At 36.2% G+C, this 25,493-nt stretch overlaps 1 protein-coding gene and 1 pseudogene across 3 annotated transcripts in view; both read left to right on the top strand.

Moving 5' to 3' along the window:
* Window positions 1–25,493, top strand: part of Sema3a (semaphorin 3A) — a 462,166-nt gene that overhangs the window by 338,730 nt on the left and 97,943 nt on the right. The window lies entirely within an intron of this gene.
* Window positions 19,008–19,126, top strand: LOC121828475 (5S ribosomal RNA; annotated as a pseudogene).

The following is a 25,493-nucleotide window of genomic DNA, read 5'->3' on the forward strand; positions in this document are numbered from 1 at the left end:
ACCACACACGGTATGTCATTGATTGCTGTATTAAACAGATTTTTCTGTTTCCTGTGGTACATTTGGGAATTGGTAGACATATTAATTAACTCCAGTTCTGTAAGATATGTGTCAATCAATTCTTGGGCATCTGCCAATAGCCCTTGACACAGCAGATAACTGCCAACAAGGTCACATGCCTCATACACATGTGTACATTTGTCATAAAGCGCCTGCAGAGTTCACAGAGGGAATGATTCAGTCTAGAGCATGGAGGAGCTTAGAGTTGTAGCTCAGCATCGCTGCCATTCACATGAAAACTGTGAGTCATCCTGTAGAGGCTGGCTATTCCCTGATGGCTTATAGTATATGGTATTTCCCCTTCAAATTTACATCTGTTAATAAAAAAAAAGTATTAATTTAGGAAGAGTATAGCTTTTCGAAGAAGTCTCTGGATATAGTCTCAAATTCCAAATAGGTCTCTTCTATGTATTGGCAGGAATCCTAAAGAAAGGTGGACCCAGATGTGTGCTGGATAGTATTTACTCTATAAATACTCTCATAATGTCATGGTCTCAATTTATGAGAGATCCAAATGGACATTAAGAAAAGCAATGAGGCCTAATGGCCATCTCTCAGGTCACCTTTGCAGTGACAGCCAATGTATCTCTGCAGGAAATAAAATTGTTTGTCTGGTTTTTCCCTCTTGTTATGAAGGAGAATGTATTTTATGTAAAAGTCTGTAGTATAGGAGTTTTTAAAATAGCAGGTCATGCTATTAATGGATTGATCTCTAATCATTCGGTTCAGTCATCTTTCTCACTTATTATTAGGTTTGGTCTAGTGAGCACAAATTTGTTTCTAACAACTGCGAGTAAACTAGTGGTGAGTCATTTCTGGGTCACCTTTCGATAGTCCTTAGCCATCCATCGGAGTCTGCATTTGCAAATAAGCAAACCCTGGTGGGAAAGTCGAGTTCTCTGCCGGTTTCTTCCCTGCTGTTCATTATCTCTACCAGAGCTGATTTGTCCTTTCACTCCTGGCTGAGCTATGCAAGGTTAGGGTTAAGTCCTTTATGGTGTCTGTTTTTCTTCTCTAAACTTTTTAAGTAATTGAATCATTTTAGGAAATTGATCTTTGGGTATGCTACTGTTTAATAAACAATACTTGAACTTTCATCTCAAATTAAAATTTAAAATCATCTGTTGATGGTACTTGAGACGCTTTCCAGTTCATGTATTCTGAGAGAACTTAGTGCAACCGTCTGTTTCTCCAAGAGCTATTTAAGTACAACCAGGGAGACTATTTCTCAAAATGACTAGGCTAAGGGACTGAGTTAGGAGGTAGGAGAACATAAATTGTGATGACATAAGGCTAGAAGAAACATTCAAAGCTGTTAAAAATAAATAAGAGAATCTCCATTAGTAATGTCCATATACCTACTTCAAATGCTTCAGATCCCATGATTTGACCTGAATATTTGTCTTAAAAGATCATAGTTTTGACATTAACATTCTTCTCTTCTCTATCATTTATTCCATTGAATTGTAAACTGTATTTTTCTCACAATATTTCACAGGTTTTATTCTTAAAAATACTGGCAGATAAAAATGGAAATGTTAGAATTCAGTTCACAACTTGCAGAATATTAATTGATGTTTTAGCTCAAATGGTTCATCTGTTGCTGGGAAAAGGTTATAGATAAAATTAAACTTTTCTTAAGTCAAAGTTGATACACTGAAGCCATAACTAATCAGTTACTAAGAGAAATACCACCTCATAATCATGAAAAGGCTTAAATCTTGGTGTCTTTGTGTGCTCTTTAATGTTATAAGTATGTAGCTGGAAAGTTTCTCTCTGTGTCCCACCAAACCCCCTCAGTCCCACAGCCCACTTATAAAAAAATCACTCAGAAGCTTATATTAATTAAAACTGCTTGGCCACTAGCTTAGGCTAACTACTGACTAGCTCTTACACTTAAACTCAGCCCGTTTCTATTCACCTATATGCCGCCACATGTTCCATGGCTTTACCTGTGTCCTATTACATGCTGCTCCTTTGGCAGTGGGCTGGTGTCTCCTGACTCAGCCTTCCTCTTCCGAAAATTCTCCTCTCTGCTAATCCCGTCTATACTTCCTCCCTGGCTACTGGCCAATCAGCGTTTTATTTATCAACCAATCAGAGCAACACATTCACAGCATGCAGAACATCCCACAGCATAAGTGCCAAGAATACTCTTGATTTTTGTGGGCTAGTGAGAAGTAGATGCTGACTCATTGCCTTAGCCAGTGTTTTATTGCTGTGAAGAGACACCATACCATGGCCACCCATAAAATAAAGCATTTAATTGGGGCTTGCTTATAGTTTCAGAGGCTTAGTCCATTATCATCATGGCAGGGAGCATGGCAACATGCAGGCAGACATGGTGCTATAGACGTAGCTGAGAGTTCTGCATCCAGGTCTGCAGGCAGCAGGAGGAAAGAACAGCTGGGCCTGGCTTGAACTTTTGAAACCTCAAAGCCTATATCAAGTTGCACACTTCCTCCTACAAGGCCACTCCTTCTATTCCTTCTCAAGTAATGTCACTCATGGTGGCCATGCATTAAAATATGTGAGTCATTGGGGTCCTGATTCAGATCACCATGTTCCTTATATGCATGCTGTTTTCCACAGAGGAAAGGAAAAATAAAGGCATACTGTACTCCTTTCTGGGATTAAAATAGAGTTTTTCTTAAAAAGCAAAACAGAGAAAAGAACAGTGGAGAAAGAAGTAAAAGCTCCCTAGCCCTGGAGATGGTGGGACTCTAGGCCCAGTAGTGGTTTGGAATCTGGGAATCAAGTTCACATTGCAAAGGGCTTTTACCTTGCCTAAAGCACAGCAGTGCCTGCCTCATACAATTGCTAGGGCTAATGTGTTCAGTTTGTTTATTTTTGCACTTTGCTATTGTTTAATTTTAAGCATGAAGATTATATTCATACATTTACAAACTTACTCACTGTTAGAAAATATACATTTGAAGTTAATCCCTAACAGCATTCTAGAGAAGCTGCTTTGTTGAGAGGTGAGAGCTCCACTTACCAGCATGTATAAGGACAAGTACTTAGAATGCAGTTAGAATTATCCTGGTCCAGTAAAGGGGCATAGTGGGTCCTCTTCTAAGATATGTAAGTAGAATGAAAATAAGCAGATGGAATTAATTTTAATTAGCTAAAGATGTTCAAAATATTGTTTAGGTGTATTGTCAGTAACATTTATATTCTTTTTTCTACTTTAAGTTTACTAAGCTCAGTTTAGGTTAGTCTGATTTGGAGTGTCCCATGCCTTGATGTGGCTGGGAGCGACAGCCCAACATACAAGGTAAGACAAGGGTAGAATGCCCAATGACTGATAACTGTTATGCCCACATTAGTAGTTAGTAAGATATTTGGTACCTGGTCCTTTAAATCCTTTATTTTCACTTGTAATTATATTATTTAAACTGCCTTACATTTATCCCAAATTCTATGCCACTGACATAAAAACATAATGAACTCTATCAGTATGAAGTAAGTAAAGTATTTTCCAATACATTGTACATTTGAACTTCCAAAGAGTGGACAGGGAATTTAAGGGTGATTGCTTAGTTGGCAAAGTACTTGTCTTGCAAGCTTGAAGACCTGAGATTGTTTTCCCTGAGTCCATACTAAAAAGGAAAAAAATGTCTAGCATAGTAGCACATGCTTCCAACCCTAGCACTGAAACGGTGGGAGCAGATGCATTCTAGGGTTTCACTGGGCTGTCAGAATAGCCTACTTGTCAAGTACCTGGCCAATGAGAGATCCTGTCTCAAAAAACAAGGTGGACAGTATCTGAGGAGCAACAGCCTGGGTTACCCTCTGGCTAGCACAAACACATACACACTTATGCCTACGCATCCTCCTGCTCAAATGTACACACACTAGGAGAGTGAAAAGAGAAACCATTGTTTTACATACACATATGTGTGTGTGTATTTGTATGTATATAAAACACACACACATATATATACATACATATGTTTATACATATACAGTGATTTTAATAGGGTAGCTATTGTTTTCTGAAGCATTTTATAATAAAACTTTCAACAAGCCACTCTACTTGTTGCCATTCCCTAATGTACCATGTGGAGAGAAGGGAATAAATCACTCTATGTCTAGACTATTGAAAAAGTAGTATTTAGCATGTTTGTTGAACTGTGGAATCCCTGCTTGGTGTCATGACCATCATGAAGCCCAGAGTCTTCTAGGAGAAGACTTATACCTGTATATCTGATAACCTGTGAATGCAGCCAAGAACAGGACAACACTCAGAACATCACTGTCTACACTGCTGCGATGTTTGGCTGTGCTAGCCCAAGCTACAGTAAGATTTTATAGACAGCAAGAGAGAGACCATGAATGGCCAGGGAGGAGCAGACCACTTCTGATTCTGTCTTGTAGAAGAGGTATGGGCCAGATGTGAGCATTGCACCATGAGGCAGTTTGGACACAGGAGAGCCAGGGAGGAAGAAACAGCAGAGCCTGGGGAGGAGAGCAGCATGGTAGAATGAGCAGAGCTTGGAGGTGACCATGAACAGAATGCTAAGCAGAGTGGACCCCTGGCATGGAGTCCTTATTTCTTAGATTTGAGAGGCTGTTAGAGTATAATTGAGGGTAGATCTTTTTATATCTGAAGTTGCACTCAATTCCTGAATAACAAGGGATGCAATTTGTATATAAGTAAATGGTTCAATAACATTAATATGACTTTCTATAAAAACATGGTGAATATCTTTAGTTAAGATGCTAAGATTAATGGTGAAGGTTGCAAATATACAGAGCCTATATGCACATAAAAATCTAACTTTGATCTGGGATAAAGCATCAAAAATAACAATTATATTCCTCAAAACCAAGATTTATTGAACAATTAACATTATGTGTGTAGTTTGTATCAACTACACTGAATCATCACAAAATGTTATGAAGTCAGTACTCTTTTTAATTTTGTCTTACCAGTAGGAAAGCTAAAATTCTTTAGTATTTTGTAGTGCACAAGCATGAAGCATGCAAGGCAATGGTTTATGTCTGTGTTCAAAACTTGCATCATGAAAAGATGACTTACAGGATACTGTAGGACCACGAACTGAAATGATTAATCCTGTTTTATGATACTAGGCCAATTTTAATTTTCCCATATTGATATTTTAAAAATATTCCATGCATATCTAGTTTGGACCAGGTGATAAGTGCGAATAGAGGGGCAGTTGAAATGAGCAAAGGCTGACACCTTCAGACTGGAGTCTGCAAACTGAACAGCATGTGAATAGTTGTAGAAGGTGGTGTGGGCAGTGTTAGCAATGGGTAGAAGGACGGAGGCAGAAAAGGCAGTCTACAGGGAAAGGGGGATAGCACAGGATGCATGGTACATTTCAAATACGGAAGCTGGAAATCACATTAAAGGTTGAGTTGAGGAAAACTAATTGAGAGCCTTGTGAGGTTTTACAAAGCCAGTGGTACTATTGCCAGCATTCAAACAGAAAGATATTTCTAGGGCATAAATTAGGGGAGAAAGTGAACAAGCCATACATCCATTTTGAGACTACGGCAAAGGTCTGGTACCAACTGAAGAAAAGCCAAACAGAGACCAAGTGAAAGACACTGAGGAAACTTTGTGATTCTCAAAGGGAAACAAGAAATCAAAACATCCTTCATGTTTTGCACAAATTAGTGATGTGTAATTGAGACGACAGAGCTTGGAGTTTCCAGTGGGGGGATGGGCTTCACATCCTCTCCTGATAACTAGGCAGGCTCTCTTTGTAGCATATAGCAGATCCTATATGCTGAATTTCTACTCCAGAGTATATGAATAAAGCCCATGCATGTTATTCTAAAACATTAAGCTGTTATATACAAAGGTACTGGGAATTCCTAACCTTGACGAATTACACAAAAAATTAGTAATGCATACCTGGAAATCCAGAGAGAGGCATGTGATGTAATGCATATTTTGAACATAATGCAAATTCACTCCACTTTAAAAGTTCTTTGAAAAAAAACAGAACTTATCAGAAAAATACATTTAATATATATCACTACCAATAGTGGTTTTTCTATGAAAATCACTGTCAGGCTATATGTAACTTTTGTTTTATATTTGTGTGTTTGAAATATTTTTGTTTTGTTTTGTTGCTTTTTGTGAGACAGGGTTTCTCTGTTGGAATTTGTAAGGAATTTGTTCATAACAACTTTCTAGTTATTTTGCTCAGGTTCCGTTGAGTTAGAATGACTTTCTAAAATGATTGTTTTACTTATTAGTATCAGTGTCTGTCAGATGACATTATTAATGGCTTTTATCAACATTAAAATATTACATTGTCATAACCATGAGATGTAAATATTTCTTCATTTTCCCTTTGAGGATACAGAGGCTCAGAAGAGAATCAAGAAGTTACCTATCATCACACAGTGAGAAATTTGTTTTCCTCACCATTGTGACATGTGGCCTTTCCAATGCCATCAGCACTATACACTGCTAAGAGAATGCTATGCTGTGTGTTTATTATTATTTCAGTGTATATCATTTCAAAACATTGAATTTTAAGTTAGTGCATCACCAATTACATCATCAGAACATTTTTGAAAACACCATGAAGTGCTTGTATACAAAAGGTTGTCAGTACTTGTCATTTTGGTGAAATTCCATGCCAGTGATGACTTACCTGGGTCCCTTAATAGATTATAAAGATGAAACAATCAGGGAGGGTTGTTTTTTTATAAAAGTGAGAAGGTATCCACAGAAACAGCTTCATCTAGCGATACTTATCCTCTCTATAGATAACCTAGGGATTAGGCAAATAAGCAAAACCCACTTTTTCTTACTTCTCCACAGACACACCCAGATGTGACTGTGTGTGCGACACAGTGAACTGTCATCTGTTTCTCTCAGAGAGAACTGTCATACTCTATAACATTAGTGGAAGTGCGTTTCAAATTGAGTACTTAATATACAAACTCTGGGGAGCTTTCCAACATGTCAAAAAAGTTCAGCATAAAGAGTTGTTTTCTAATATTTTGAGAATGAAATTCTACAGATTTCAAAGAAAAACCCTTGTTCCAATATACAATTGGAAAAATGCCATAATTTTTAAAAATGTAGGAGTCTTAAGAAACAGATAATACTAAATTTTATATGGCATCCAAATTACTAAATAACAGTAGATTGCCATATTCATCATTCTGTTATCAAGATATAAATTGGCCTTATCTAGTTATTAAGATCAATAAATATGATAAAATATTATAATGTTTGAAAAAGAAGCTATATTGTATTCAAGTTCAATTTTCTAGTAATGAGTCTTTAAATTTTTCCAACTAGGATCAATGCGCTTGGGGAAATATCTATTTATGTGAAGGATAATTTTTTAATCTTTAATCATTGCCTCATAAAAGGAATGACATGGACATTCAACGTTTATTCAAGTAGCCTTATATTTGCATAATTTGCCATTATACTTTTCTAATTTAGAATACCTTGCATTATAAGGGATAGAGAAGTTGCTCCTATTAACTAAATCCACCTTAATAACTGAACATTACAGGAAAAAAATATCATTTCAAATAGTCAGAAACCAAGTCACATAGAATGACCACTTTCCATTTTAATTTTATTTTTATTTTTCAATCTGCCCTTATAATTCAATTGTGCATCCTTGGCCACTGAAAGCAATCTTAGGAATTGCTGAGCTGCTTAAAAGGAAGTCTAATGGGATGTAAAAATCAATTCACAGGTCTGCCGCTGATTCATTGTGTGACTTTTGCTTCCACTAAAATGACATGAAATTGGTCTCTTCACCGTTTCAGACCTCAGTATTTGCCTCTTGATAGAAAAACTCTTATCTAACGGGCACTATGCATAGACACCTAAGAAGTAGCACCCTGAGTATGAGTCCCAAGGCTAGCTTCTCTCTCTGCTGCTTGCTGTACCGGAGATTATCGGAGAGCTCTGCAGAGGCTGGATGTCTGTTCTTTCTAGTACTGCAAATGCAGCTTTGTATGTGTGCCAGGGTTCAAGCTCCTTTTAAGTGCTTTTATCCCAGTCATTTTTTTCTCCTGATTTACATTTTGTTGGCATTGAGTAGCTGTCTTACCTCATATTTAAATTGATTAACCTGGAAAGGATGGATACTTAGTGCCCCACATTTATTTGCCCTTTGCTGGCCTAAATCTGGGGGACAAATGTCAGATCTGAAGTGAGGAATCCCTATTCCCTGTACAGTGTGAGGCTGATACAAGTCCCAGTACCTCCTTGTCACCATATCACATTTTCACTAACAGTCATATGGAAGCTTATCTCTGATTTCATGCTGAACTTACCCCATAAGTTCATAAAACAGTCTTAGGAATATACAAAAAACAGAAAACATTTTCAGAAAGGAACTTATCTGACAATTGACTGTGTACAGACATTGTGAGTAGTAAGCAAAATATTGCCATTTTTATCATGTGACAAACTGAGCCTGAAGTGCCTTGTCCATCAAGTACGTCAGAAACAAGCTGTAATGTCCTGCTGCCGTAAGGAGCATTTCAGGAGGAATCAGATTCCATGTTTGCCTCCTACATGACCAGTCTATCTTAGTGACCTTCACTCTTCCTATTTTCCTGATCAGTTTTACAAATCCCCGAAGGCAAACTTTAAGTGTTTTCAACTATATTGACAGAAGATGACTTTGACCTGAACAATATCAGTTTATCAACTGAGTGGAAAACTTTGTACTCTCAACTTCCCTAAAATCTGAAAACATCTGCTATTTTCCTATTTAAAGCATGTGTCTGCTGATAAATGATGGTGACTTTCATACTTGCTCAAAATGCATTTATAGCATAGTTATTAGCCCCTCTAATCTCTATTCATTTTAAAATATAAAAAATGCAATGACTGGGGATGTAGCTTAATGGTACAAGGCTTGCCTAGATGTACTGGGCCCAGAGTTTGAGCCACAATAGTGCTAAAGTTGTTAAATTAAATTTAAAAACTGTAATGGCTGGGGAAATGACTCAGAGGTTAAGACATGTAGTGCTCTTTCAGAGGCTCTGCACTCGATTCCCAGCATCACTTTGAGCAGCTCACAGTTGTCTCTAACTGGCTCCCCAGAACTGATGATGCCTCAGGTTTTCATGGGCATATGCACTCACATACACATGTATGCACACAAATATGTGCACAAGATTAAAAATAATAAAAATAAAATTTTAAAATAGAAAATTGAAATTCATATAGACTATATATATGATTTTATTTTTCAAAGATAAAATAAATTCAATTTCTGCTGGTAACATCAATAATTATTATTCAAATAAATTTGTATTTTACCTTCATTTCTTTGGGCATCTACTGCCTGATTATGAACCATATCATGTGATTTCAGAAAAAAACTTTATAATTGTTTATTTCATAAGAATAGTACTTGCTTATAAAAATGAATTATCATCTTCCCAGAATAGATACAATTTAGGTATTTAAATATTATTTCATTTTATTCTCATGAAAGTCACTGGATTTAAGTTGCATTCTGTTGGTTGAAGTACTCGCCACATATCAAACATTGTCAAAGAAAGTTACTGAGTCCATTAGCGAGAGCGCATGAGTGCAAGCGTCATGCAGAATCTCACCCACACACCTCTGCATACAATGGACAGGAACGGCTCAAGGCTTTGATCTTCCCTGGGGAACATAAAAGAGAGAAGGAAAGAGGCAGCATCTGTTAGAATAAAGGTTTAATGAACAGGTGGGGACTAGCTGAGTGTTGACACAGAACATGAGAAAGGCAAAGAAAGATAAAATGCAGAATCGTTATCATCACAGACCTCCAGGGTCCAAGGAAACAGAGTCTGATTCAAGAAAATGATGGTACAGTGAATGCACTTTGATTTTCACTGAGCACTCAGAAGCCTGTACTAGCTTCCCACATACACCCTTAATGGGACCATACAGTTCACTGTGTATGTATATATTTCATCTATGTAGAAATTCATATAAACTTTTCATGTGTTTATATCGATAGTAGATGCAATATCTCGGGAAAATATGAAGGTATAATGCTAAGAATATAACTCATTTTTACTCCCTATCACTATATTTTTACTGAATTTTTCATTTATCTAGGGAAATAAATGCTTGTTGTGGAAAAGTGATTAACATGAAGTCAGATTCCTCCTTAGATAGGTTTACCTGAGCATTGTCTATCTCTCAATAGCTATATGAACTCTGAAGATAGTTCATGGGAACTTAAAAATCGGAGGAACATTCCAGTTTGTGAGTTTTTGTATTGTTAAGCATTTCTGTAGATTATGGTGATTTTTCACAGTTGATATCAAAGTATAGATCACACTCCCATGGGACTAAATGCTTCCTAGGTTCTTAACATTATGACAGCAGTCTTGTCTCATGAATGCATGTGTAGATATGACTGTCTCATGGACACAAGACCATTATTACATACTTAACTGCTCTATTCAAACAGTAAATTATTGACGGAGTTTTAACTTTAAAATGGCCCTATATTATCTAAAAATATTAAGAAAGTAGAAAATCAATGAGAAATATATTAATATATAATTTAAGTTCAGAAGTACAGGCTATGTTTACCACTGGAGAAAGTGTTACATGGATACAACAGAAAGAAGCAGAGTCATAGATGTAGTGTGGCAATATTTGCAAAATGTGAAAAGAAAGACAGTGGCCTCTCAGATGCTGCCTGCATGTTACAGACTCTCTGGACTCCCATGCTCTACATCAGAGTGGAGGTTTAAAGGTCACCAAGACACATGGTTTCACTTGAAGAAATAATTCTCTTCTATCTCATCTTGCTTCCTCCTTTCTTTCTACTTCGCCAACCTTTCCATCCAGTCTTGTCTGTGGAAAGCCAGATCAGTCTTTACAAACAGCAGAAGGCTGACTGACATCTGGTTTAAGGACATTCCTCTACCTCCTTTGAATCCTAGCAACTAAGGTAAAGTGTGTTGGTTGGTTTCTTCCTGCCTCCTTCTACATCCTGTGTGGTGAGCTCCCTCGCCTCCCACTTCCTAGTATTCCTTCTCTTCTTTCAATTCCTCATCACTCCCAGTCAGGCTCCTTGCAGGCTCTCTGAATTTATTTCTCTTACCCGAACAGATCTCACACATACATGTTCTAATGAGTGCAATCCATCTGATCTTAGTTCATGCATTACTTCCACAGAGCAAAATTTCCTGACTCATCCTATTATAATACAAGCAGCATATACCATCTAGTAGCTAAATTAAGGACGACACAGGCAGCAGATACAGATGGGGGCCGCAACAAAATTTCGAGAGTAGGTCTAAAGTAGGCATGTTTTTGTAGGTTGAATTCACTCTTCATCAGTTATTTGGACGCTTGAACATTATTTATTCATTTATCAAAGGTTACTATTCTTGGAGTTAATCTGGGCAAAAAAAAACCCTATAGATTACAAATTACAAGAACATAAAATAAAAATATCTGTTAATGTTGAATTCATAGGTAAATAACAAGGTAGCATTTATCAGAAAAAAAGTTGGGCTCTTCATGCTGAAAAATAAATCTACGTATATTTGACATAAATCATGACTTGTAGGTTAAAATAATTTATAATGATTAACCAATAAAGCTCCTGAAGTTGTATAGAAAATTTGCTTGTTGCTTAATATGAGTGTGATATACTTCCTATGCTAATAGACTCCATATACAATAAACACAATATATTCAAATGATTGTTGATAACACTTACACAGATGTACATGTATTTTGTTGTTATAGACCTCAAACAGGAAGTCTGCAAAGAAATCCTAGGGATTAAAGAAAAGAAGAAAGAGAGAGGTACATTGAAAAAAAAGTGGGAAGGAGGAAGGGAGAAATCTACTTTGAAATCAAGTTTGCTCAAATTGATTTGGCTAGCAATAGACTTTAGTCACATAAGAAAAATTCATTAGTTTCTTTTGAACTAAGAAGCACTCAGTTCTTCAGGTGGATTTGACCTATGTTGGCATAAATACTTGGAAATAGGTATTACACAACGATGCATTGGGTCTTTGCACCCAGTACACTGAAGGAAATGCAACATGTTCAAGTTAAAGTCATTATCTTATTCCTACTGATGTCTGCATTGCATTCCCGGCTATTTTCCCTCACATGTGATTTCATAGAGAATTAAGAAAAATAAAATATTCTTTAAGTGTGTCAATATGGAAGGCAAATTACTTTTTCAACTTAGAGTTATTCTTCATAGTAAAATTTATTTTCCACTGTTTTTGTTTATTTGACATTTCTTTGCTGGATAGTAGTTTCACTACTGAAAAAAAAAGACTAAAAACAAAATAGCATTTTCTTTGGCTAAAAATAATAATAAAGGCTAACACATAAGAGAACAAAACTAAAGTGAGCTAAAGCACAATTTTTAAAGCAAGGGGAAGGGGGTCTTGGGGTCACAGGGCAAAGGGGAAACACAGGAGTAAGGGGGACACATGCCATTCAGAAGATGATGACTGGAGGTACCATTACAGGGAAAGTGGGCTCTGCTGTTTGAGTTTGGAATTAAAGCCTTCTGAGGAAGAAGGCAAATTTTATTTTGGTAAAAGATTTGCCTTTCATCTTCCCCCATTAGGATTTCAATTGGCACAAGATGACACAGGCTGCCTAACAATCAGGCATTTCAATCCGGAGGAAGCAAGTTTCCCTCAACTCCCGTTAAGTGCCTTTTATTTCAGTCTGTGTATGAACAGGCTGTACTTGACATATGTGAAACATTAATCCACTACAACTTGAGGAGGGAAGATTGTGAGCTGACTGTAATCTAAAATCCAGCAGATCCTGCAGGGTTATCTTGAGATGGAAACTGGGTATCTATTTACTAAGGAACATGCTAATTTAATGGGATTTTATTTGTTCAGATCTTCTTTAGATCTTCAACAGAGCCTCCGAGAGTTCTAAAATGATTAGAGGATTAGAGAAATAAACATTATCATTAAAATGGCTTCTGTGCTTAAGCCTTTCACTCAGTAGTTACTAATAATTGTTACATTCCTGGGTACTCAAAGAAAAAATTCTGAAGACATTGACAAGAAAAGAAAAAAGAAAAAGGAAATCTGTTCAAGGTGAAGGGTTTTCTGTAAGCTTGCCTGACTTTGAAGAAACCTCATTGATTTAGCAACAATATTAGGTGGTAAGCTTAAGTATGCCATTTTCCTCAAGGGAATGTTGCCAGCACTACGTATAATCCAGCCACACACTCTGCTGGGAGTTCTGAGTGGTCATCCTAGGAGTTTTCTCCTTTTAAACCCGCCCATCCCCAGCCTGGTACTTCCAATGATGCAGTGTGTGCAGTTTTGTTTAACACGCCATTTTTCTAGCCTGATGTTAAATATGCAGCATCTCTAAAGAAGCAAATTCTTTCTGTCAGTGTGTACAATGGCCTATATGAGATCATATGGCATATTTTAAACTCTGGATAATATGTGTTAACTCAAGTAAATGAATGTAATTACCAGTATTGGTGTGGTTATTATGATTTAAAATATGATTCTTTTCTAAGAGAAGAAATAATAATTTTAAAACATCCTTTAGTCTTACTTGGATGTGTTTATTTCATTGCTTTCATGTTTAAGCTTTATTCTGTCTGTGGCTTAGCTGAATTGTTTTCCTTGAAAAGGGAACCTGGGGTTGCCATGTGGCAAGCTAATCCTACAAATTTATGCATGTCCTCTGAAAATCTTGTCTTAATCCCCCATCATTTAAAGAGCAAATAACGAAGAAATGTACCACAGCATGGCTCATGGTCAACAGCCACAAGTTTTTTTGTTGCTAAATTCTAAACATTTTATTGAATTCACATCTTGATCTTTCTTTTTAAATATTTAAATTGACTTCTGTAGTCTCGATTTCCATTACTGTTCAGAAATAATTCTTGTTAAGAGAATAGATGTGCTCAAAATTCAAAAGCAAAATTTCCAAATTGTTTTTCTTTCATCCCTCCATATAAGCTTAATACTTCAGGTCCAAACTTCAATACTGTACCATCAGTATATTTTGTAAGGTTTAAAAGTTAGCATCATTGCAATGAACAAACCAAGATCTATAAAGAAACAAATAGATAGCAAACCATGAGTTTTTTCTATGTACATATATGTGTGTGCATATAGATATACAGACACACAATTATCGTTGTATAATTATGAAAGAAGCACTTAACTTGAAAAATAGCTGTCACAATGAATTTACCAAAAGAAGTACTTAAAAGTACTCTGACAGAAGTCTGTTTTTTATCAGGTGTTTAGGAGATTTGGAATTAGTATGTATGTATATGTCCTTTGGATAGAGAGCATCTCAGTTAAGTAATTTAAGTCCACATACTTTTCAACAGTTACATTAAAACCTATACCTCAGCTAAAATCAATAATGTTAAGTTATTTTTTATCTATGAAATAATATTTCCTGGGTGGTACTTGTCAATGTACAAATAAAAAGTGTTATAGACAGGGTGTCCTGAGACTGAAAACCACTTGTTTAAAACATCTGCATTCAGTAAATACTTTATTCGTCTTCAAAATGGCACATTTTTTGTACCATTTATGCAACATGTATTATATGCATGAGAACTCATTTTTTCTCCTTCAGTTGGAATACTAAGCATCATTAAGATTATACAATATCCAGAGATTTCCATTTCTATTTAAAAAGAAATATTTTATATTGGTTCTTCAAAATTATTGCAGGTGGCAATGTATTGCTTGAGATGTTTGCATACACCTTTTTAGTAAAGGTTTTCTTTCTCCTAACAGCCCTTCACTGACTAATTGTTGTGGTTTAGTTTTTTTTGTTTGTTTGTTTTGTTATTCAAGACAAGGTTTCTCTGTGTAGTTTTGGTGCCTGCTCTGGATCTCATTCTGTAGACCAGGCTAGGCTAGAACTCACAGACGTCCGCCTGGCTCTGCCTCCCGAGTGCTGAGTTTACAGGCATGTACCACCGCTGCCCTGCATGGTTTAGAATCATTATTTCAACCTACAAACATACATCCCATGTCCTTTTGGTCTGCCATGATGTGAATAGCCACATTTACCACCTGTACCTATCACCACGGGCTACACCTTGAGCCCAAATAGTAGAAATGGAGACTCACAGGCTGAAATGTCTGAAATGCTGAGGCAAAAAGTGTTTCTTTACATTGTTTCTCTGGAGTATTCTGTATGGGTCATAGAAAGATGACAATGCCTTTAACCCCAGCACTTGGGAGACAAAGGAGGGAGAGTCTTCTTGAGTTGTAGGCCAGTTTGGTCTGCAGAGTGAATTCCAGGAGAGCCAAAGCTATATTGAAAGCCTGTCTTCAAAAAATAAAAATAAATAAATATATAAAGTTGATAATGCAATGTAATTTCATTCCATTGTTGTTTAAGAAATCTAGATCAAAATTGAATGGCTGTTGAACAAGTCCTTGCTTCCTGTCTCCTTTCCCCAGCCCTTCATGATGATGGAGGACTGATAATAAATCTTTCTGACCCAGTTCTTTTCTCCCTGGCATTGGAAGAAGGTAGAATCTTAAACAGTAATATAGAAATCACTATGGCATTTCCAAATATTCTGCCAACTAAATCTTCATATTTAAATCCTACAGCATTCCAAATAGGCAGATGGGTTTTATTTCGCCTTCTTTAGAACAGAGAAAATTGGGAAGTAACAGGTTAACCTATATAAAAATATATTTAGGAAAACACAGATATTTGATTTGAAGTCAGTTTGTTGTAACTTTCATCTTTTAGTACCTCTGTTTTAAGCTACTTAAAATTAATTTGTGGAATGTTCCATAAATATTTACATGAATGAATATTTATACAAGGTAAATATTTATTGTTTAATAAATCAGCAGAAAAAGACATGAAATTCTTTTGCAAAGAAACTTTTTGGAATAAATTGTTTTGCCAACTGTAAACAGGAGGAAAGTAAATTGAATGGTGAGGATTAAGAAGAATTAAGAAGAATCTTGAAAATATGCATTGAATAAAGACAGATGCAGAGATTATTAAGTAGGAAGTTAACACAAACAAAGAACATTTTTAAGACACTAGTGGATTCTTGGGGATAAGGCTTAGTGGCTCAGTACTTCTTAGTATGTATTAGATCCTCATTTAAACCCCAGTACCATTAAAGCAAACAAAATAAATACTAGTCGTTTCTAAATGAAGTGATTGGGAAAAGGGGGATAAATTATCAGGGAGATTGGCTATGAAGCTAAGCACAAATAAACTCCAGGCAATCACAGCCAATACCTTGACAGGCAAGGAGAATGGAGAAATGCTGGCATGCCATGTTTAAAGTAAAAAAGCATGTTGATAATTGATATTTAGGGGTTGAGGGAGGATGGACCAATCAAAATAAAATAATATGCACAACCCATTTACAGATACTCAGTGAGCTAATTTATAAGATAAAATAGTACTTAAAAAGGAATAAATGAACTAGAAAAGATGAGGTGTATCTTACACTTTGGATATGAGGGCCAAATAATGATGACTATATTGATAAAATTTGGAGCATCTTTTGTCTATCTTGATGATAGGATCCTTGTGTCAGAAAGTAAGAAAATGAGATGTTGGGCTCCTGTTTTAGATGATGAGGGTTGGGGAGGAATATCCAAGTGAGGTATTGATTAAGTAAGCCTGTGGCAATAAGTAGAAAAGGAGTGGAAGTTAGTTCTCAGTGATAATTTTGTTATTAATTTAAAAAAAAGGATGAAAATCAAAGAGTAGCATTAGCAATGGTACTTGTTGATCTGGGGGCAATCTACTGAAGAAAAATGAGTAGCTATGGAATAAAATGGAAAAAAAAAGAAAGTAGACATGTAGACAAACAAATATAAGGTCAAAACTTAAAGCAGTACCCTGCAGTAGGTAGTCAGAATTTCCGTATTCCAAGTAACAGGAATCAAAACACCAGAGCTGTTGCAAGAAGAAAGTCGGTTTTGCTTTTCCTTAAAGAAAGTCGGTTTCTCCTGTATGGAGAAGTGGGGAATGTAATACAAAATAAAGTCAATGTGGAAGGCATGATTGAGGGGAACGTGTGGCATAAAACAACTGCTCAGATTCTCAGTTGTCAATGGAAGCTGTAATTCAAGGATGTGTATAGGTCAGCAGGAAAACCAATTGTGCAACCTGCTAAATGTATCTTCTGGATATCTTCCTAAATTCATCTTTTAAGAATTCCAGGACTTATCTTTGTTTCTCAAGTCTATTGTCTGTTGCAGCGGCATCTGGTTATCGTTTTGAGCGTGTGAAGAAACAAGTTAAGACAACTGTAGGAAGGAAAGATTAGAAAGAATCGTTCCTTCTTTCCAGAACATTTCTTCAGCTCACTAACACATCATTTTTGCTGAGTTTTTCGGTCATTTATTGTGTATAGCACAAACTCAAGCATTCTTATGAGCTAACCTTCTTCTATCATGATCCTTCTGCCATTTATCCAAAAACTGTACAACTCTAACTCTGTTATTAGTTGCATACCATATATCAAAGCATTTCTTTAGCTATAAAATGAAGAAAATAACACTAATTTCATAGATCATAGTTGAAAGTTGTAGCTATGAGAAAATAACAATGAAACAACAACAAAGAGCTTACATGCAGTTACCACATGGAATCAAACAGTGTTAGAGGTGATAACATGAGGCTCAACCATTCACAAAGCAGCAAACCCTTCAGTCAGAAGGACACTCATTCAACGCACTGCAGCGGTGATGAGCACGGGCCTGTGTTCTGTTTGCACTGCTGTGATTTAACACTTATCCTGGGGAGAATGCTGCAAAGGTTGGCATCAGTGCCAGCGACTGTGGTAGTCTCTCTCACATCTGAGGCCGGCTTCATGCTTTTGCTATACACATCCTGGTTCTACTTGATGATCACGCCTCCCACCAGCAGAGCTTGTAGTTATTGGGTATAGAAAAAGAAAAACGGAAGTCACTCCATTACTCTGGTCCCTTGTATGAGTCTTTTGTGATGGGTAAATAATTTCAGCATCTCCAACAGTGACAAAAACCACATCTATGTGAAGGTATACCATCAGGGCTGACCATGCCCTGATGCACAGCTCATGCGAACAAGGGAAATACTGAAAACGGAGGCAGCTTTGCAGCTGATTACTAAATGTTGTAGTAACGTCCATTTGGCTCAAATATCCTAAGGCTTGAAACAAAATTTCTGAACTTGTACAAAACAAGGCAGAAAGCCAATCATTTAAAATGTGATTTTTTTCTATATAGATCTTGTGAGAAAAAGATTTGTCATCTCAGACACTGGCCAATACTGTAAAAATTTAGTCACTATTCTTTGCCATTGTACACAGTCAAAACTCAGGGCTTTGGGAAGACTAAGGTTACAGTATGGAAACATAAAAGCATCCTTGCAATGTGATACTGTACCTACTAATGAAAGTTTCTCAAGGGGTGTAAGAATGAGGATAAGGATGTGCCACTATTAGCAAGGGAGGATGCTACTTTTAGAATGAGATAATTCTGGCTAACTGCATCAATGGGTTGTATTGAAGTTTAGGGGGAGCAAAGGGAGGAGGAGAGGGGGTGTTTTAGGAAATGAGAACATAGATGTGGGAGGATATCACATTGCACAGAGCTTTGAAATCCACCATAAAATCCTAGACACAGCCCTCAGAGACAAAAGTAACTGGTGGGCTGAGAGGAGGGCGGCGAGTAGACACAGATGGGAATGAAAGAGTGCCGCAAGGCCAGGACAGAGGAAACCTGACCGAGGCAGAGGGGTGGAAACACTGAATTGTGTGCTGAGGTTATAAAGTGGAGCTCAAATATTTAACTTGAAATTATAAATTTTATTTGCCAGAAAGCAAAACATTTATAAAACGTTGAATGTACTTATTGAATTGCTTATATCATAAAAGTATTTGCATATTAAGCACCTCTAATTGTATGGTAATACATTTTGCATTTTATTTAGCCTTACAATATATAAGATTATCTACGGCCATACCACTCTGAACGAGCCCAATCTCGTCTGATCTTGGAAGCTAAGCAGGGTCGGGCCTGGTTAGTACTTGGATGGGAGACCGCCTGGGAATAACAGATGCTGTAGGCTTAGAGGAAAAAAAAAAAAAAATATATATATATATATATATATATATATATATATATATATATAGTTATTTTCCTCTAATGACTTCTATCCTTCATGTCCTTATTAAGACAAGGCAGGCAGGATGTAAAAGATGTGTTGGGCTTTTTAATAAAAGGCTCATGGTTAAAGCTGGAGAGAAGGTTTAGAGATTAAGAGCCATGGCTACTCTTCCAGAGATCCAAGTCTCAGCACCCACATGGCAGCTCACAACTTCAGTTTCTGACCTCTGTAGATACCAGAAACACATGTGGTCCATAGACATCAATACAGTAACAAACCCATACATATGAAATAAAATAATAAATTTTAAAATGGCTTATGGTTTGAAATTTTGGTATTTTGTTTGAAAGGAGAATGTCAACTGAGTCATGGGGTCTTCAGAGAGGAGGAGCTAGCCTCTACCATATCTGAGGAGTTACATTTAAAAGATAAGATACTAGGCTTGAGTTCCAGAAATATTCTTGAATTTTTGAAAACTATAAAGTAAGCACATAGTTTGGCTTTCTGCAAGAGGACTTTTAAAATACCACACAGAGTAATACATGAATGTTGCTAACTATTTAGTGTACTAAATGGATTTTTTTCCCAACTATCTGCTATTCTAAACAAAATATGAGGCATTCTAAACTAAGTAGGCTTAGAGAATTATTTTATGACTTATGAAAATTTGGAATGAGCAGATGCATTTGTAAGTCATTTTGTCTCAGTTTTAATAGATTCAACCTTATTCTCTGTTTCAATTAAATTATTCAACAAGCACATTAGATTCCTTTATATATTCAAGTGTTTGTGAATGAAATTTATAAACCAAATTATAAACAATTATAAATTGTTAGTTAGAAATTATTTTGCTGTATACATTGTCATTGCCTAGACTGACAAATTTCTTTCCAATAAAGAATGACATTATTTTATCAAAATATACTTGATCACTTATTCAAAACATGTATAGTAATTTCAGAATATTGGACAGTGCTAGCCGAGAGTCCCTTTCTAACTATCCATGAAGAGGGAAATTCTGTTTGTTCTAGCAATCCAATGCCTACCACTGGAAGCAGCAGCCAAATAGTTGTCGTGTAACCTGCATGGTCTTTTTCTAAAGCTATTAGTATGAAAATAAGTAATACAAAGAATTTTGAAAAAAAAAAAAAGGACATTTAAAATTGCAGTAAAATTAAAAATGATTCTAAAAATTAAATCAGACTCTCTAATCAAGCATGTTAAGACCAGATGAAAGGGCCCAGAAGCCATTGGTGCTTCAAGGTGAGCTGTATACCCGACCAGCTACCTGTTTGATTGCTGATGCTCACCCAAGCACAAATTTTGGCTTGCCATAGGTCAGTAAGAAGTAACAAGGAATAATTGGCAATAGCAGTTGGGATGCAGGTTTTTCTTTGAGAATAACACATTTTGTATAATTAACAATTGTATCAAATACAGTATAGTTCACAAAAGTTATCATGGTAGAAGTCAGGACAAATGGTGGAAAACATTGTTATCCTGAGATATTGACTTAAGATATCTGAATCTCATCAATTTTATCATTTTGATGGACTATTTATTACATTAAAATTTAAAAACTACCCACCTACAAGGCATGGTTATTACTTGAGTCAGAATTCATTTAATCTCTAATTATATTTTATAACATTGCATTATATCTATTTGGAGAAATATAGCTTTAAAACAACATTTGATATAGTGAGTATCTACATTCATATACAGATATGAATTCAATTAAATGCCATTTAAAGTACATTTAAGGTAGACTATATCATGAACTGATTACTTACTAACATGGTTTTAAGTAACCAATTCTTAATCAATTGGGAATTAGAATCATTTAATTTTTATTAACTGTTTCTTCTTCAAATGAGTCCATGAAAAGCAAACAAGATTCCTGACAATGTTGAGTCCCCCAGCTCTGATGGCATTCCAAACCCACAGACAGACAGACAGCCCTGCATAAGCCCACTGGCTCTCAAAGCAAAACAAAAACATGCATATAGAATAAGGATTTGTAGGGAGGAGAGATGGGAGTTGATAGAGGTGAGTGATTCAATAAAGACAATGGGCAATGGGAATGAGAATGCAAGTTTACATGCATGAAAATGTCAAAAATTACATTTCTTCCTGACACAATTTTATTGTGACTTTGAGAATTTCACACAATGTATTCTGATCACCTTCACCCCTCCAGCCCCTCCCATCACTTTCAACCTCCTATGCTTCCAATATGGGGTCCCATCCCCAGCCCCACCTTCCACTGAATTTGTTCCGTGATGCCCAACTACTTTTGGGAGTGGGTCCTGTCCTAGAGTGTGATCAACCCACCAAGATTCATGTCTTTTACGAACATGGACTCTCTTCTCCAGCTGCCCTGAGCGTTTGGAGTTTTGCGTGTGCTGTCTCAGTCTGTCTAGAAACACTATTGTCATATAGTTGTTTGCTACTCAGGCCCTTAATGACACATGGCTTTACCCACACAATCAGTGCATCTCTCAACCTTGATTAGAGAATCTTCCTGTTGCAGTGGATGATAATCAACACAAAGAACAAGTTGAATTAAATTTTTTGTATATGTTTTTAGGTGTAGATAATGGCTCTGAGGCCATGGCTTCAGTAATATTTTAATATTATGATAGCACCAAAATTTATTTCTATTGGCAAGAAACAAGGGCATGGAAACAATTTACAGAATTTCTTGACATCAAAAGATAATGAGAGCATTAACTTTTCTTACAGATTTTATATGATCAGGTGCCTTTGAATATTTTTGGTCGCATTATGATCTGCTCTTGCTACCACCATGATGCAAGGCACCCTCAACTTTGTTCTAATGCTGTTGTAAAGGAAAGTCAAAATGAGAAAGGAATAGGAATTAAAGCAGTAAGCTTGTAGTCAATCTGTTAACTTAATTCTAAATTTCTGTTTTCTTAACCTTCAGGATAATCTGCTATGATTTATGCATTCACATATTTATATAAATGTAAATAGCATGATTGGGAAATTTGTTAAGTAGTGCACATGTATAAATATGGCACACAGGGATCAAATGAACAGAATTTATGAATACCTATGGCTATAGACAACTAGAAAACATCGTTTGCGAAAATTTATATTATTCCTAAATCAAACTGCCATTTAAATAGAGCCTTTCTCCTAAACATTTCTCCAAATGGATGCTAATCTTGACTCCCTAAAAAATTGTAGTGTTTAAAAACAACAATCTATCTTTTAATTGCAAAATGCTATAAATAGATTAATATATTATTTACTGTATATAACAAAAATAAATTTTAGTAAACTTTTATTATGCTTTCTCTAATTGGAAATATAATTTGGCTATATATATATAATATATACATATTATATATAATATACATATACACATGCCAAGTTCAGATTAATGATAATTTTAGGCATATGGCATATTTCTCAGTATCAAGTAATTTAGTTAATAAGTAAAGTCAAATGTTTGATTTATTTCAGATTATGTAATTATATTTGATTAATTGAGACAAAGAAGTTTTATTCCTTAGGCAGAAACTGACATTTAGGAGTGAGATACTCACATAAATAATTCAAGTGTTCACTATAATAGATTGTAAATTATTACCAAATGCTAACTCAACAGATGACATAGAATATCTCTGTGGTAATTAATGTGCTGACAAAAGAAACCACTCAATTATATCTGAATATTTGTTTAAAGAGTATCCTGGGAGCTGGCTAGTTGACTCAATAGTTAAAAGCACTTGTCTTATACAGAGGACCTGAGTTCAATTCCTAGAATAGACATCAAGTCTTAGAAGCACCTGTATGAAACTCAAATTCCAGGGAATCTAACCCTCTTCTGGTCTCTGCAGGTACCAGGCATGCAGGTGGTGCATGTCCATAAGTAGAGGCAAAAGAACTCATACACATCATAAAAGAAAAGACTCTTCTGCATGTATTGTATCATTGTTAATCACGCTTGCAATGCATTCTTCATTACTTAAGAATTCTAGATAATTGGTTTAGATATAAATCAATATATATTTAAGCAGTCAAGTGTCCCTAAGTATGATGATTATTTAGGATGTTCTTATACAATGAAGATATATGAAATATCATTGTCATTAATATAAGTTAAATTACAGAAGAAATAACGGGTGTGAATATGACTATTTATGATGTCAAAGTAACTAAACCTTGGAAACACTGAAGTTTTTATTAAATTATATGTTCAACTGTGATCAAATGATAAACCACAAAACTCCACCATACCAGGATATGAGAATATGACCCAATCCTTGTGTAGATTTTGTTAGTTGACAGAAATCTATACAATGGCATCTATCCAGATGAAAAATGCCTACAACTGGCCGTGGAGACATGAGTAAATGGTAGAAGGAAATGCAGCGACGGATCAATGGGAAGGAACATCAAATTGCCCCACAGAAAGTCCTTAGTCCCTAGAGAAGGCATTCAAATCTAAACTTTATTTTTATTTTTGTCTTCAACTCAGGGTTTCTACGTACAGCTCTGGCTGTCCTAGAACTCACTCTATAGACTAGGCTGAACTCGAACTCGGCAATCATTCTGCCTATACCTCCTGAGTACTGGGATTAAAGGTGTGTGCCACTGCCACCCAGTTAAATCTAAATTTTAAAAATGTGTTTAGTAAATAAATTCTATTTCTGGGCTAGAATAAGTTCATGCAGTTCTCTTTTTAATATTTATTTAGCTGATACCTTAGTTAGGGTTTCTATTGCTGTGAAGAGACACCATGACCACAGTAACTCTTATGATGGAAAACATTTGATTGAGGTGGCTTGCTTATGGTTTCAGAGGTTTTGTCCATTATTGTCATGGCTGGGAGCTTGGAGGTGTGCAGGCAGACATGGTGATGGCTAAATTTTGATCAGAAGACAATAGGAAGTGGACTCAGACTCTGGGCAGTATCCTGAGCATAGGAAACCCCAAAGTCCGCCCCCACAGTGACACCTTCCAACAAGGCCACACTCACTCCAGGAAAGCCACACCTCCTTATATCTCCACTCCCTCTGAGCTTATGGAACAAATTACTTTCAAACTACTGCAGATGATAAATTATAGAAACCAGCATTTTTTTCAAAAATATATGCTTTGTATTTGGTGTACATAGTATTATAACACAGAAAAGTTATAAATACAACCAATACCCAAAACATATATTAGAAGACTAATATTTCATACAATGCCATTGAGATTTTCTCTCCATGTATTTAGTATAATTTACATTAGTGCACAGTAAGGAACATAAATATGAGTTGTGAATATTATGTGCACTTAGTTGAAACATCCCCTTTATCTCTGTTTAGTAATAAACAGCTGTGGAGACATTCTATCCACTACAGTTCTCCTTCCTGGCATTGAAGTGTTCAGTCTTCTAAATACCATTGTGATGAGCCTGTTCTTTTTCTTTTCATTAACATATATTTCCAGAAGTGAAATAATCAAGTTAAGCTGTGTGGATATTTTCAATTCCCAAAGTACCTCTACATTTGCATTTTACCAAAACTGGGCAGAATTGTTTCCTGCAACATTTCTGGCAAAATAATAATAATTATGGTTGAAGTCTTTGCTAACTTGGTAAAAGAATATCAAAGTTACATCATATCATTATGACATGCTTGAATGACAAGCTTTGCTAAAACCAAGTTTGGTATAAATAAAATGTTCATCTTTTGGCCTCATCACTTTCCAGATGGTATCTCTCTGAGGGGAAAAAAAAGAAATGTAAAGAAGCCATATGAGTAAGTTCAGATTCCTCTTCGGTACATATGCCCTTTTTGTTGACATATTTACATGTAAGGTGGTAAGATTTCTCAGGGGTATCTAAACACGGATGTGAGAAGGAGGTTTATAAAAAGAAGTGAAACTAGTAACTGCATTCCCACAATACATTTCCTTTCTTTTTTATTTTATAATTTAATTTAATTTTACATATCAGCCACGGATTCCCCTGTCCTCCCTCCTTCCACCCTCCCCATCCCCACCACCCCGGCCGACCCCCCATTTCCATCTCCTCCAGGGCAAGGACTCCCCAGGGGATTCAGCTCAGCCTGGTTGATTGAGGCAGGTCCAGTGCCTTCCTCCCTTCACCAAGGCTGAGCCAAGCATCCCTGCATGGGCCCCAGGCTCCAAACAGCCAGCTCATACACTAAGGACAGGACCTGGTCCCACTGCCTGGGGCCTCCCAAACAGATCAAGCTAATCAACTGTCTCACTTATCCAGAGGGCCTGATCCACCTGGGGGCTCTTCAGCTATTGATTCATAGTTCATGTGTTTCCACTAGTTTGG

Source organism: Peromyscus maniculatus, chromosome 3, assembly GCF_049852395.1.
Source record: "Peromyscus maniculatus bairdii isolate BWxNUB_F1_BW_parent chromosome 3, HU_Pman_BW_mat_3.1, whole genome shotgun sequence".
NCBI lineage: Eukaryota > Metazoa > Chordata > Mammalia > Rodentia > Cricetidae > Peromyscus > Peromyscus maniculatus.